Source organism: Stenella coeruleoalba (assembly GCF_951394435.1).
Source record: "Stenella coeruleoalba genome assembly, chromosome: 1".
Classification (NCBI taxonomy): Eukaryota; Metazoa; Chordata; class Mammalia; order Artiodactyla; family Delphinidae; genus Stenella; species Stenella coeruleoalba.
Genome location: NC_137169.1, coordinates 176,008,509 through 176,020,644, shown reverse-complemented (window position 1 = coordinate 176,020,644; position 12,136 = coordinate 176,008,509). Strand labels below are relative to the sequence as shown.

The window sequence follows — 12,136 nt, the reverse complement described above, 5'->3', positions numbered from 1 at the left end:
AACTTCTCTCAGAGAAAGTGGTGAGTTGACTGAAGGCTGCGGTACCATGGAGTGTGTGCGTGAGTATGTGTGTGTGTGAGTGTGTGTATATGTGTGTGTGTGTGTTTGAAAGTGGTCCCATGAAGCCTGAAGTAGAAGAATCCAGGTAGATTCTATAGTCCTGCTAACTTTGTATCCAGTAATTTTTAATAAATAGAAAGTTGAAAAAGGGTTTTCTTCGGTTCCCCCATTTTTCTCCTTTAGGATAAAGAGTGTGTTTCAGTTGTAATTGTATACCCATGGCTCCTCAGTATGCTATCTGGAACATAGTAAGTGCTAAATAAACTTTCAGAAGGGACTTAGCCAATGGAAAGAGCCCTATGAAAGGTTTTGGATTGGGAGCCTGAGGACAGGATCCATGAGTCCATGATAGGACCAACTTATTCCCATGGCTTTGAGTACCATCTTATGCCCCAGACTCCTATGTAAGTTTACTTTTTCAGTATAATAAGTCATCCCCAAACTCAGTAGTCTAAAACAGCAAACATTTAGTATTTCTCACAATTCCGTGGGTTGGTTGGGTAGGTTTGCTTGTCCTGGGCCAACGTGGCTGGAGTTGGATTGTCTAGTTTGGCCTCACTTACATGTATGGGTCATCAGCTGAGGCAGTGAGACAGCTGGAATGGCTGGAGCCTCTCTCCTCTTGGTTACTGATCCTCAGAAAGGCTAGCCAAGGCTTGTTCACATGGTTGTGGAAGGGTTCCCAGAAGCCAGAGAGAAGGCGATCCCCAGAAGGCAATCCCCAATGCACAGGCCTTTCTCAATACTCCGCTTGTATCACATTTGCTATTGTTTCACTGCCTAAAGCAAGGCACAGGGTCAAGGTGAGATTCGCTGTGGGAAGGTCCTCCAACAAAGTAGACACCAAGATCAGATTAAATGTGCAAAGATTTCGTTGGGGGGAAACTCCTATGAAACGTAATGGAGAGGGAGCTGGGAAAGGCTGGAAGAACTATCAGAGCACCGTGCAAGTCTGACCCTGAGTGATGGGTAGAGAGAAGAAGGTCGGTACCAGGGTCTCAACCTGCTCTGCAATCTAAGGATGCTCGGCAAGGCTGTTGGGAAGCTCTCCAGCCCAAGTCAGCCATCAGGGGGGTCCCGTGTCTCCCAGGAGTGGGCCTGCCTTAGCGTCCCTGTCCTGCTCCCTCTGTGCAAATTCGGTGATGGATTTCAGAGCCCAGCAGCTGGGGTTTTTGGTCAATTAAGCACCCTGTAGTTAGACGTCTGCCAGGCACATTCTCACAGCCACCTACAGGGCCATTACTCAAACAGTTTATTGCAAGTCTCTAATTTATGCCTCCAGCTCAGACTTCTCTTCTGAGATCTGGACCTCTAGATCCATCAGCTTTCGTAATGTCTCCACTTGGCTGTCTCAGACTTAATACTTTCAGACTGAACTCTTGATCTCTACAACCAAATCTACTCCTCCAGCTTTCTTGTCTTGATGAGTGGCACCTTCATCCAGTCACAAGTCCAGGGTCACTGTTGATACCTGCACCTCTACATGCCCTTCGGCAATCCATTATGAAATCCTGACAGTGTAACTGCCTGAATACCTCTGGATCCACACTCTTATCTACACACCCCTCCCCCGCTCCCCCACCTAGACCAAGCCACCATCATCTCTTACTTCGATGACACAGCAGCCTCCTAACTCATCTCTCATCAGCCGTACCTTGTCTTATGGTACTTCGCTTTATCACACTTTACAGATAGAGTGTTATTTACAATTCGAAGGTTTGTGGCAACCTTCTGTGGAGCAAGTCTTTTGACACCATTTTTCCAACAGCATTTGCTTATTCGTGTCTCTGTGTCACGTTTTGGTATAATTCTTGCAGTATTTCAAACTTTTCATTATTGTTATATTTGTTATAGTGATCTGTGACCAGTGATTTTTGTTTTCTTATTACTTTTTGAGTATAGTTGCTTTACAATGTTGTGTTAGTTTATACAGTACAGCAGAGTGAATCGGCCATACGTATACGTGTATCCCCTCTTTTTTGGATTTCCTTCCCATTTAGGTCACCACAGAGCATTGAGTAGAGTTCCCTGTGCTATACAGTAGGTTCTTATTAGTTATCTATTTTATACAGAGTAGTGTATATATGTCAATCCCAGTCTCCCAATTCCTCCCACCTCCCCCCGCTTCCCTGGTATCCATATGTCCATTCTCTCTACTTCTGTGTCTCTATTTCTGACCAGTGATTTTTGATGTTACTGTTGCAAAAATATTGCAATTCACTGAGGACTCAGATGATGGTTAGCATTTTTTTTAGCAATAAAGTGTTTTTTAATTAAGGTGTGTACATTGTTTTTTAGACATAATGCTATTGCACACTTAATAGACTACAGCATAGTGTAAACATACCTTTTATATGCACTGGGAAACCAAAAAATTCAGGTGACTTGCTTTATTGCAATATTTGCTTTATTTTTTCCCTTCATTTATAAATTGAACTGTAGTTGATATACAATGTTGTGTTAGTTTCAGATGTACAGCAAAGTGATTCAATTATACATATTATATAAATCTATTCTTTTTCAGAGTCTTTTCCATTATAGGTTATTACAAGACCTTGAATAGAATTCCCTGTGCTATACAGTAAGCCCTTGTTGGTTATCTGTTTTGTATAAGGTAGTGTGTATATGTTAATCCCAAACTGCTGATTTATCCCTCCCCTGCAGTATTTGCTGTATTGCAGGGGTCTGGAACCAGGCCTGTAATATCTGGCTTTTGCCCGCCCCCTCTCCCTGCCGTGGCCACCTCCTCCCAGTTCTGTCCCTTTCCTTCTTCTCTGCCTGCCTCCAGCTCATTATGACTGAAATGAAAGGCGGAGGCATCTCAAATGAAATGTCACAACAGGCATTACTCATTGTGGTAAGGCTGGCTGGCCAGGGAGTAAGCAGGGTGGAGTACCTGGCCAGGTGAGCCCGAGAAAGGTGCTTGGGGAACTGGGCGGACACAGCCCAAGTGTGATGCATGGCTCTAGCCGCTCGGGCCGCTGCTTTTGTCCTGCTCTCTCCCCTGTGCGGTGGGGCAAGGCTTGCTGGCATCCTAGAATTGTTGAAACTCTGCTGTTGAAACGTAGAGCTGCCCAGGTCGCTGTGACAGGGTTTCTTTGTGGATGGGTGAGTCCAGAGGGTGTCAGACGAGTAGTAACCAAGTGGATGGGGACTCAGTTCTGTGGTAGAGGGCTTAGAGCACCATCCTGCGGTCAGGCAGCTTTCAGATCGGGTCCTGGCTCCCCCCTTCATTCCCGAGCGGCTCTGAGCAGGTGAGTTACTTTCTCTGAATCTCAGCTTCCTTAAATGTATACGGGAGTAGGTCCCACCTCATAGGATTTGTGTGAAGTTTGAATCAGTATAAGCAATCAGCAAATATTAGCTAGAGATGACTGAGACTTGTTTAAGATCAGGGGATGGCGCTGAACTCTGTGGGGAGGGGAGAGAAGGCAGAACGGTAGGCAAGAGATCTGGCTGGGCACTGCCAAGGTACCCGTGGCCCACCCTCTTCCTCTGCTATCCTGTGGCATCTCAGAACCTCAAGCCCGCTAGGCATCCATAAAAGTTGATTAAATGAACATATAAAATATTTGAGGGAGGCAGAGAGTCAAGATCGTCTTGGGTCCCATATCCTTTTAGTCATACCTTTGATGGGGATGTAAAGTTGTGAGGATTTGGGGGATGCCAATTTGTAGAGGCCGTTCAAGCCATTAAGACAAACACAATTCTGTGAAAAATACGAATTGCACTCCATTTTATGGTTTTAGTCTGCTTTTTAAAATTTTCAGAGCAAAATTCTCAAAGTCCAAATATAAAGTACAAATGAGGGGAATTCCCTGGCAGTCCACTGGTTAGGACTTGGCGCTTTCACTTCCGAGGCCTGGGTTCGATCCCTAGTCAGGGAACTAAGATCCCGCATGACGTGGCAAGTACCAGTGAAATACTTGCTTTGTTTCCTTGCTTTGTAAACCGTATGGCTTGAAATGTGTGTAATGTCAGCTATTATGTGGGAAGTAGCTCCTGATAAGGTTGCTATTTTGTTTGGCCTCTAAAGGTAGAGGGTACTTGAGGTTTGCATTGCTATTAGCCTGCCACTGGAGAATTTTAATTCTTGTTTTCATTGATCCTGAAGCAATCTTCTATTTTGAGAGGTAGGAGGACCTTTGAAGGAGTCCCAACAGATGTAATTATACCTCAGACCTCACCCCAAATCCAGTACATCAAACAATTATTAAGCCTCTAGTCGTGTGATTCCTAACCTTTGGAGTCATAGAATCCCTTGAAAATTTGATGAAGGCTGTGGACTCGACCTGGTAAAATGGATACCTCAAATATTCATACAATATCAGGACGCCAGAGCTTCATGAAGCCCATCCTGCTTGGAGTCTGAGTGGATCATGTCAGATGGAGAATATTCTCAGCATCGTGAGTCATCCACGAGACGACTGGGCAGAACTCAGAGGACAGAGATGCCAGATGGAGAGGTCGGCCTGGGCCCCACCTTTGCCAGTGCATCTCTCTGGTGTCAGGACTCACCAGGGGCGTCTCCATTCTCATCGTGCAGACTTTCCGTCTCTGAGGGTGCCTAACGCCTCGCACAGGGACAGCGTCTCCCTTCCACAGCTGTGGGCCCTGATGCCCAGAAAGTTGGCTGTGGGTCACTGTGGCCCATGGGAAGTAATTCACAGGGACACATCAGAGGGTGGCGTGGAGGGTGGATGACATCATTCCCAGTCCTTTCCAGTGTGAACTCTGTGGAAGGGGCTTCCCTTCTGGTCTCAGCCTTTGCTCGTGTTACTTTCCTTCCTAAAATGCACTGCTCTCTCCTCTTTGCCCATCTTCCAGCGTCTCATCTCCTCCAGCAAGTACTTGGCATCTTTCCCAGCCCTTGCCCCTGCCCTCCTTATTCTTCTCTGAACCAGAGTATCCTTAAGGCCCTCACATCCTCTGAGTTACATGTTCCCACACTCCTTGTCTTTTAGTTAACTTTTCAGCTGTGGTTAGACTTGACTGTGTAGTTAGAGGGCAGCTTCTCAAGATCAGAGACTCGCCTTCTGACTGGCTACCTAGAGGCTCAGAGTGGGAAGTCTCAGAAGAAACCAAATATGTTACTTAGGAGAGCAGCCAGGGAGAGGCAAGAAAGCTCCAGTGGAAGCTGTGGGGACTGTGAAGGGAGAGTCTAGTGGAGATGACTGACAGATAACATTTTATTAGTTTCAGGTGTACAACATAATGATTTGATATTTGTGTACACTGAGAAATTACCACCACAGTAAGTCTAGAATTGTGTTCTTATCCCAGTCATGTCACTGTTTAAAAAAATTTTTGTTTGTTTTTATTATTTTTCCTTCTTAAAAATTGAAGTACAGTTGATTTACAGTGTTTCAGGGGTACAGTTTTATATGTGTGTGTGTATATATATATATATGTATATATACATATATATTCTTTTCCATTCTTCCCCATTAAAGATTATTACAAGATATTGAATTTAGTTCCCTGAGCTACACAGTAGGTCCTTGGTGTTTATCTATTTTACATACAGTAGTATGTATCTGTCAATCCCAAATTCCCTACTTAAGGAGACGACCATGTTTTGAAAACTCTTCTTTCCTCCTCCAGAAATTGCTCCATTTTGCTTCTTAACGCAGCACAATTCCCCCCCAAAAAAACTCCTCCAAAGAGTTTCTTGTACTTGTTGGGTCCAAATTCTCTCCCTTTATTCTCTTCTTTTTAAAGTACCTTTTTATTGTGGAAATTTTCAGACATATACTAAAGTAGAGAGAGTAGTGTAATGAATCTGCAAGTGACCACAGCCCAGCTTCAGTAATTATCAACTCATAGCCAACTTTTTTTACCTCAATCTCCCTACTCTACCTCCCCACTGGATTATTTTGAAGCAAATCCCAGTCATCATATAACTCCATCCATAAATATTTAAGTACTAGACTCTAAAAGATAATGGATTAGAAAAAGACCATAATAGCATTACCACACTCCCCCAAATTAACAATAATTTCTTAGTATCTTCAGATACCTAGTTGGTGTTCAGATTTCTCCAATTGTATTATTTTTTAAGAAGTGGTTTGTTTGTTTAAATCAGGATCCAAATAAGGGCCACACCTCATATTTTGTTGACAGGTTTCTTAAGTCATTTATCTGTAGGTTACTTCACCCCACTTGTTTCTCAGCCTCGTGGTTTATTTGTTGAAGAAACTTGGTCATATTTTCTGTGGATTTTCCTACATTCTGGAGTTAGGTGGTTGCATCCCCATCGGTTGTTGAATGTTTTTGTTCCCTGTAGTTCCTATAAGCTGGCATTTAGTTCCATCTGGTTCAGATTTGCTTTTTTGTTACTTTGTAAGATTACTTCCTAGGGGGTGGTAGGTATTTCCATCAGAGGCACATAATGTCTGGTTGTTTCCCTTCATGTGACGTCAGCAGTCACTGAGGATTATATGCCTGGGTTAGAGTTGGAAAACTTTCTCTATTTATGGCCAGTAAATATTTTAGTCTGTGGGCCATGGGTCTCTATCACAACCACTCAACACTGCAATTGTAGTGTGGAAGCAGCCAGAGTCAATACATAAGTGAATGGGCACGGGTGAGTTCCAGTAAAACTTTACTTACAAAAACAAGCAGACCAGATATAGCCCAAGGGCTATAGTTTGCTGATCCCTGCCTGGATTGTTTATTTCCTTACGGGCTTGCACAATGCCTACGGATATCCTAATCCTGTCATTCCTTCTTCATTTATTAGCTGGAATCACTTACAAAGAGAGATTTTTCCCTGCACTGTTTGGCTATTCCATTCTTTTTGTTTTTGTTTTTGTGGTGCTCGGACCTCTCACTGTTGTGGCCTCTCCCGTTGCGGAGCACAGGCTCCGGAAGCGCAGGCTCAGCGGCCATGGCTCATGGGCCCAGCCACTCCGCGGCATGTGGGATCTTCCCAGACCGGGGCACGAACCCGTGTCCCCTGCATCGGCAGGTGGACTCTCAACCACTGCGCCACCAGGGAAGCCCTATTCCGTTCTTTTTGATCCTTCTTTAATGAGGCTCCCTTCTGCCCCACTCCGCCAAAATTGTTCTAAGATCATCAGTGACCATCCTGTTGCTAAATCCTCTGTTCTGTTTCCAGTTCTCATCTTGAGATACTTGACCTACTGGCAGCATTTGACATAGCTGATCACTCATTCCTTTGTGAAATGCTTCACCTGACTTCATGACCCACCACCTCTCCTGGGTTCTTCTTTGCCATTGGTAACTCCTTCTCAGTGGCTTTTGTTAATTTTTCCTAATCAGTCAATCTGTGAGTCTTGGATCCCCTAGGCTGAGTCTTTAGACCTCTTCTCTTCTTTATCTGAATCGCTTCTCCAGGGTTCTAGACATAGATGACTTCTAAATGTGTACATATTTAGCTAAATATATATTAAATATGTTTAATAAGATATGAGATATGGAGCTCTTGCCTGGTCTTCTTTGTGAACCCTGCATGTGTCTCTCCAAGTTGCCCATGAAACATTTCCCCCGGGGATGTCTAAGAGAAATGTCAAACCTTACATGTCTAAATATGAATGCTTGATCTTCCCCATAAAACCTGCTCCTTCTTCAGTCTTTCCTATCTCAGTTAATGGAAACTCCATCCTTCCAGGATCTAGGCCAAAAAATCTTAGTGTCATCCTTAATATCTCTTTTTCTTTCACTCCCCACGTCCAATCTGTCAGCAAATCCTCCTTCAAAATATATTTGCTTCTCACCACCTCCACTGCTACCAACCTGGTTCAAGCTATTGTCACCCCTCCCCAGGATTGTTGCAACCACCTGCTACTAACTGAAGCAGGTGGTCATGCCGCCCTACTTGTAGTGCATTCTCAACCCAGCAGCCCAGGGAACCCTTTAAAAACCATGAATCAGGATATCTTACTCTTCTGCTCAGAACCCTTCAATGGGCTTCCCATCTCATTTAGAGTAGAAGCCAGAATCTTTAAAGTGGCCTGCAGAACCCTACAGGGCCTGAACCCCACCTCCACCCCTTGCCTTTCTAACTTCATGTCCTATAACTCTTCCCATGTGTCTCCCTGCTCCAGTCACACAGGCTCCCTGCTGTACCCATTATGCTAAGCACACTCATTGCCTCTGGTTCTTTGCCCTTGCTGCTCCTTCTGCCTGGGGCGCTCTTCTGCGGATATCTGTGTGGCTTGCCCCTCACCACCTTCAGGTCTTTGCTCAGTGAGGCCTTACCTGATCACACTACTGTTCCCTCCAGCCCTGCACGCCAGGAAAGAAGAAAGTCAAGATCTCTGCCAAGAGAAGGTGGATTGTCTTTACCCCGAGACCCTAATAGGGAAGCTGCCCGGCTGAGACCACACAGGAGCATTTCCCTGCCTCTCCTCTTCCTCCACCCCGACTCCCGCTGCAGCTGGTCTGGACTGTAGGTGAAGCTCCAAGATGGTGAGGGGAGTCCTGCCTTTCCCTCTCCCTCCATGCAGGACACCCTCGAACCCCTCCACCTTCTGAAACAGACCTCTGTTTCCTTTCCTTAAAAAATAAGCTCTCTGGGGGCTTCCCTGGTGGCGCAGTGGTTAAGAATCCGCCTGCCAATGCAGGGGACACGGGTTCGAGCCCTGCTCCGGGAAGATCCCACATGCCGCGGAGCAGCTAAGCCCGTGCACCACAACTACTGAGCCTGCGCCCTAGAGCCCGCGAGCCACAACTACTGAGCCCACGCGCCTAGAGCCCGTGCTCTGCAACAAGAGAAGCCACTGCAATGAGAAGCCCGCGCACCGCAACGAAGGGTTGCCCCTGCTCGCCGCAACTAGAGAAAGCCCGCGCGCAGCAACGAAGACCCAATGCAGGCAAAAATAAAAAAAAAATAAGCTGTCTGACTCCTCCGGGTTGCTAGACCAGCTGGGGTGTCTCAGAGCTGGGGGCTGGTGTGGGGACCCTCAGTGGATTCACAGCCAGTGTTGGGGTGTTTTCTTCCACGTCTTCACTGAGGAATCCTGCTTCAGTGTTTTATTCTGGAGCTCATGCTGGCCCAGAAAAAGGCCACAGTGACCTCTTTGGGCCTTTCTTCCCTTCTGTCTGTCATCCACGGATGAGTGTGCCTTGGTGCCTCTCCATTCATCTATGTGAAAATTGTGTCTGTCATTTTGAATTTGAATCCACACCTGCCATCTGGAGACTTCAGGTGCCTGCTGGGGGGAATTTGGATGATGTCATGAAGTGGTGATGTCTGCAAGGCTGATGCCCTGGAGCCTTTCCCCAGCCAGGCCACTCATCAGTCAGTGCTTGTCCTCACTTTGTAGCATCAGAGACTCTCTGAGCCAGATGGTACCCCAACGATCACCTAGTCTAACCCTCCAAGTCTCTCCTGCTATGTGTCTGAGAAGCGGCTATTCAGGCTGCCTCACTGCTTTTCAGGGTAGCTCATTCTACTTTCAGGTAGGTCTCATTGGAGCGTTCAGTCTAATTGAGTCTCTTGTTTCTCTTCTTGAAGGGTACTTCCATAGTGACTATTTCAACACTTACTCCTACAGTGAGGGCTGCGTGAAGGTAGAATCAGTTAAGGTCCCATTTACCAAGTGGTGAAGTTCTTAAAGGCAGGAATCCATCCTATCCCTCTCTGTGTTCCCAGCACTTGGCATAATGTCTGAATCTAATAGATGCTCAATAAATGTCTAAGACAATTATGAATGAGGAACTACTGCTTATTAAGCATTAACAGAGTGGCAGGCACTGCTCTAAGGCCTTTATGTGCCTCCAAATAGCCCAATATAGTAGGCAGTGCTTTTATTACCATGTTTTTGGATGAGGAAACAATCTTAGAAATGTTAAGTACCTTTCTAAGGTGACATAGCTATGAACGGAAGTAGTGAGGATTCACACCCAGAAGTGTGGACTCTACAGTTCACTCTTCTTTGTATATTATTTAATGTTTCTTTCTTTCTCTTTATTTTTTTATTGTGGTAAAATGTGTATAACATAAAGTTTGCCATGTTAACCATTTCTAAGTGTACAGTTCAGTGGCATTAAACGCATCCACATTGTTGTACAACCATAATCATCTTCCGTTTCTATAAATTTTTCATCTTCCCAAACTCTGGAACTCCATACCCATTAAACAATCTCTCCTCATTCCTTCCTTCCCTAGCTCCTGGTAACTACCATCCTACTTTCTGTCTCTATGAATCTGACTACTTGAGGTACCTCATATAAGTGAAATCATATAATATTTGTCCTTTGGTGACTGGCTTGTTTCACTTAGCATAATTTCTTCAAGGTTCATTCATGTTGCAGCATGTGTCAGGATTTCTTTCTTTCTTAAGGCTGAATAATATTCTGTTGTATGTATATATACCACATTTTGTTTATCCATTTATCCACCAATGGAAACATGGATTGCTTACATCTTTTGGTTATTGTGAATAATACAGCTATGAACATGGGTATACAAATATCTGTTTGAGTCCCTACTTTCAGGAGTGGAATTGCTGGATCATATGGTAATTCTAAGTTTAATTTGTTTGAAGAACTGCCATACTGTTTCCCACAGTGGCTGCACCATTTTACATTTCCACCAGCAATGCACAAGGGTTCCAGTTTCTCCACATCCTTACCAGTACTTGTTATTTCCTGTTTAAAAAAATTTTTTTTATTAATAGCCATCCTAATGGGTATGAAGTAGTATCTCCCTGTGCTTTTGATTCACATCTTCCTAATGATTAATGATGTTGAGCATCTTTTCATGCACTTATTGATCATTTGTATATCTTTGGAGAAATGTCTATTCAATTACTTTGCCCATTAAAAAATGGAGTTGCTTGTTTTGTTGCTGGTGTTGAGTTGTATGTATTCTTTATATATTCCAGATACTAAACTCTTATCAGGTATATGATTTGCAAATATTTTCTACCATTTTGTAGATTGTCTTTTCACTCTGTTGACAGTGTCCCTTGATGCACAACCGTTTTAAACTTTGATGAAGTCCAATTTATCTATTTTTCTTTTGGTGTCCCATTTAAGAAATCATTGCCAAATCCAATGTCATGAAGTTTTTTTCCTATGTTTTCTTCTAAGAGTTTTATGGTTTTAGCTCTTACATTTAGGTGTTTGATCCATTTTGAGTTAATATTTGTATATGGTGTAAGCTAAGGGTCCAAATTCATTTGTTGCATGTGGATATCCAGTTTTCCCTGCACCATTTGTTGAAAATACTGTCTTCTCCCCATTGAATAGTCTTGGATCCCATGTTGAAAATCGTCTGACCGTATATGGGAGGGTTTATTTCTGGACTGTCTAACCTATTTCATTGATATATATGTCTGTCTTTATGCCAGTACCACATTGTTTTGGTTACTGTAGTTTTGTAGTAAGTTTTGAAATTAGGAAGTGTGAGACCTCTAACTTTGCTTGTTTTCTAGATTGTTTGGCTGTTCAAGGCCTCTAGAATTTCCGTATAAATTTTAGGCTTGATTTTTCAGTTTATGCAAAAACTGTTGTTGGGATTTTGATAGGGAATGCATTAAATCTGTAGATCACTTTGGGCGGTATTGAGATCTTAAGACTCTTAAGTCTTTTAATGTATCTTCTTTAATTTCTTTTAGTAGTGTTTCATAGTTTTCAGTGTATTTATTTAAAATTTTTTTCTTTATTTAAAATTTCCCCCAGCCACCTAGTTCTCCTCCTAGAAAGTAACCACTGTTAGCACTTTCTCATGTATCATTCCATTTCCATATATGTCTAAATAAAATTTTAACGTATAAGTTTCTCAGAACCAAATAGTAACATACATAACTTATTGTTCTGCACCTAGGTATTTTTCCACTTAAGAATTGATCTTGGAGATCCTTCCAGATCAGGACACTGAAATCTGCCTCTCTCTTTTCAAAGGCTATATACATTCCATAATTTATTTAGCTGATGCCCTTTTGAAGGACATATAGGTTTCTTTTTTGGGGTAATATTTTGCTATTAATGCTTCAATGAATAAACATATAAAGATGTCATTTGCACATATGCAAATATACATGAAGAAAATTTCCTAAAAGTAGAACTGTGGAGCCAAAGAATGAGTTTAAGACTTTGCATTGTA

At 43.4% G+C, this 12,136-nt stretch overlaps 1 protein-coding gene across 1 annotated transcript in view; it reads left to right on the top strand.

Moving 5' to 3' along the window:
• LOC307178207 (antizyme inhibitor 1-like) overlaps positions 1-12,136 on the top strand; it is a gene marked incomplete at its 3' end in the record, with an annotated part of 140,352 nt that overhangs the window by 46,904 nt on the left and 81,312 nt on the right.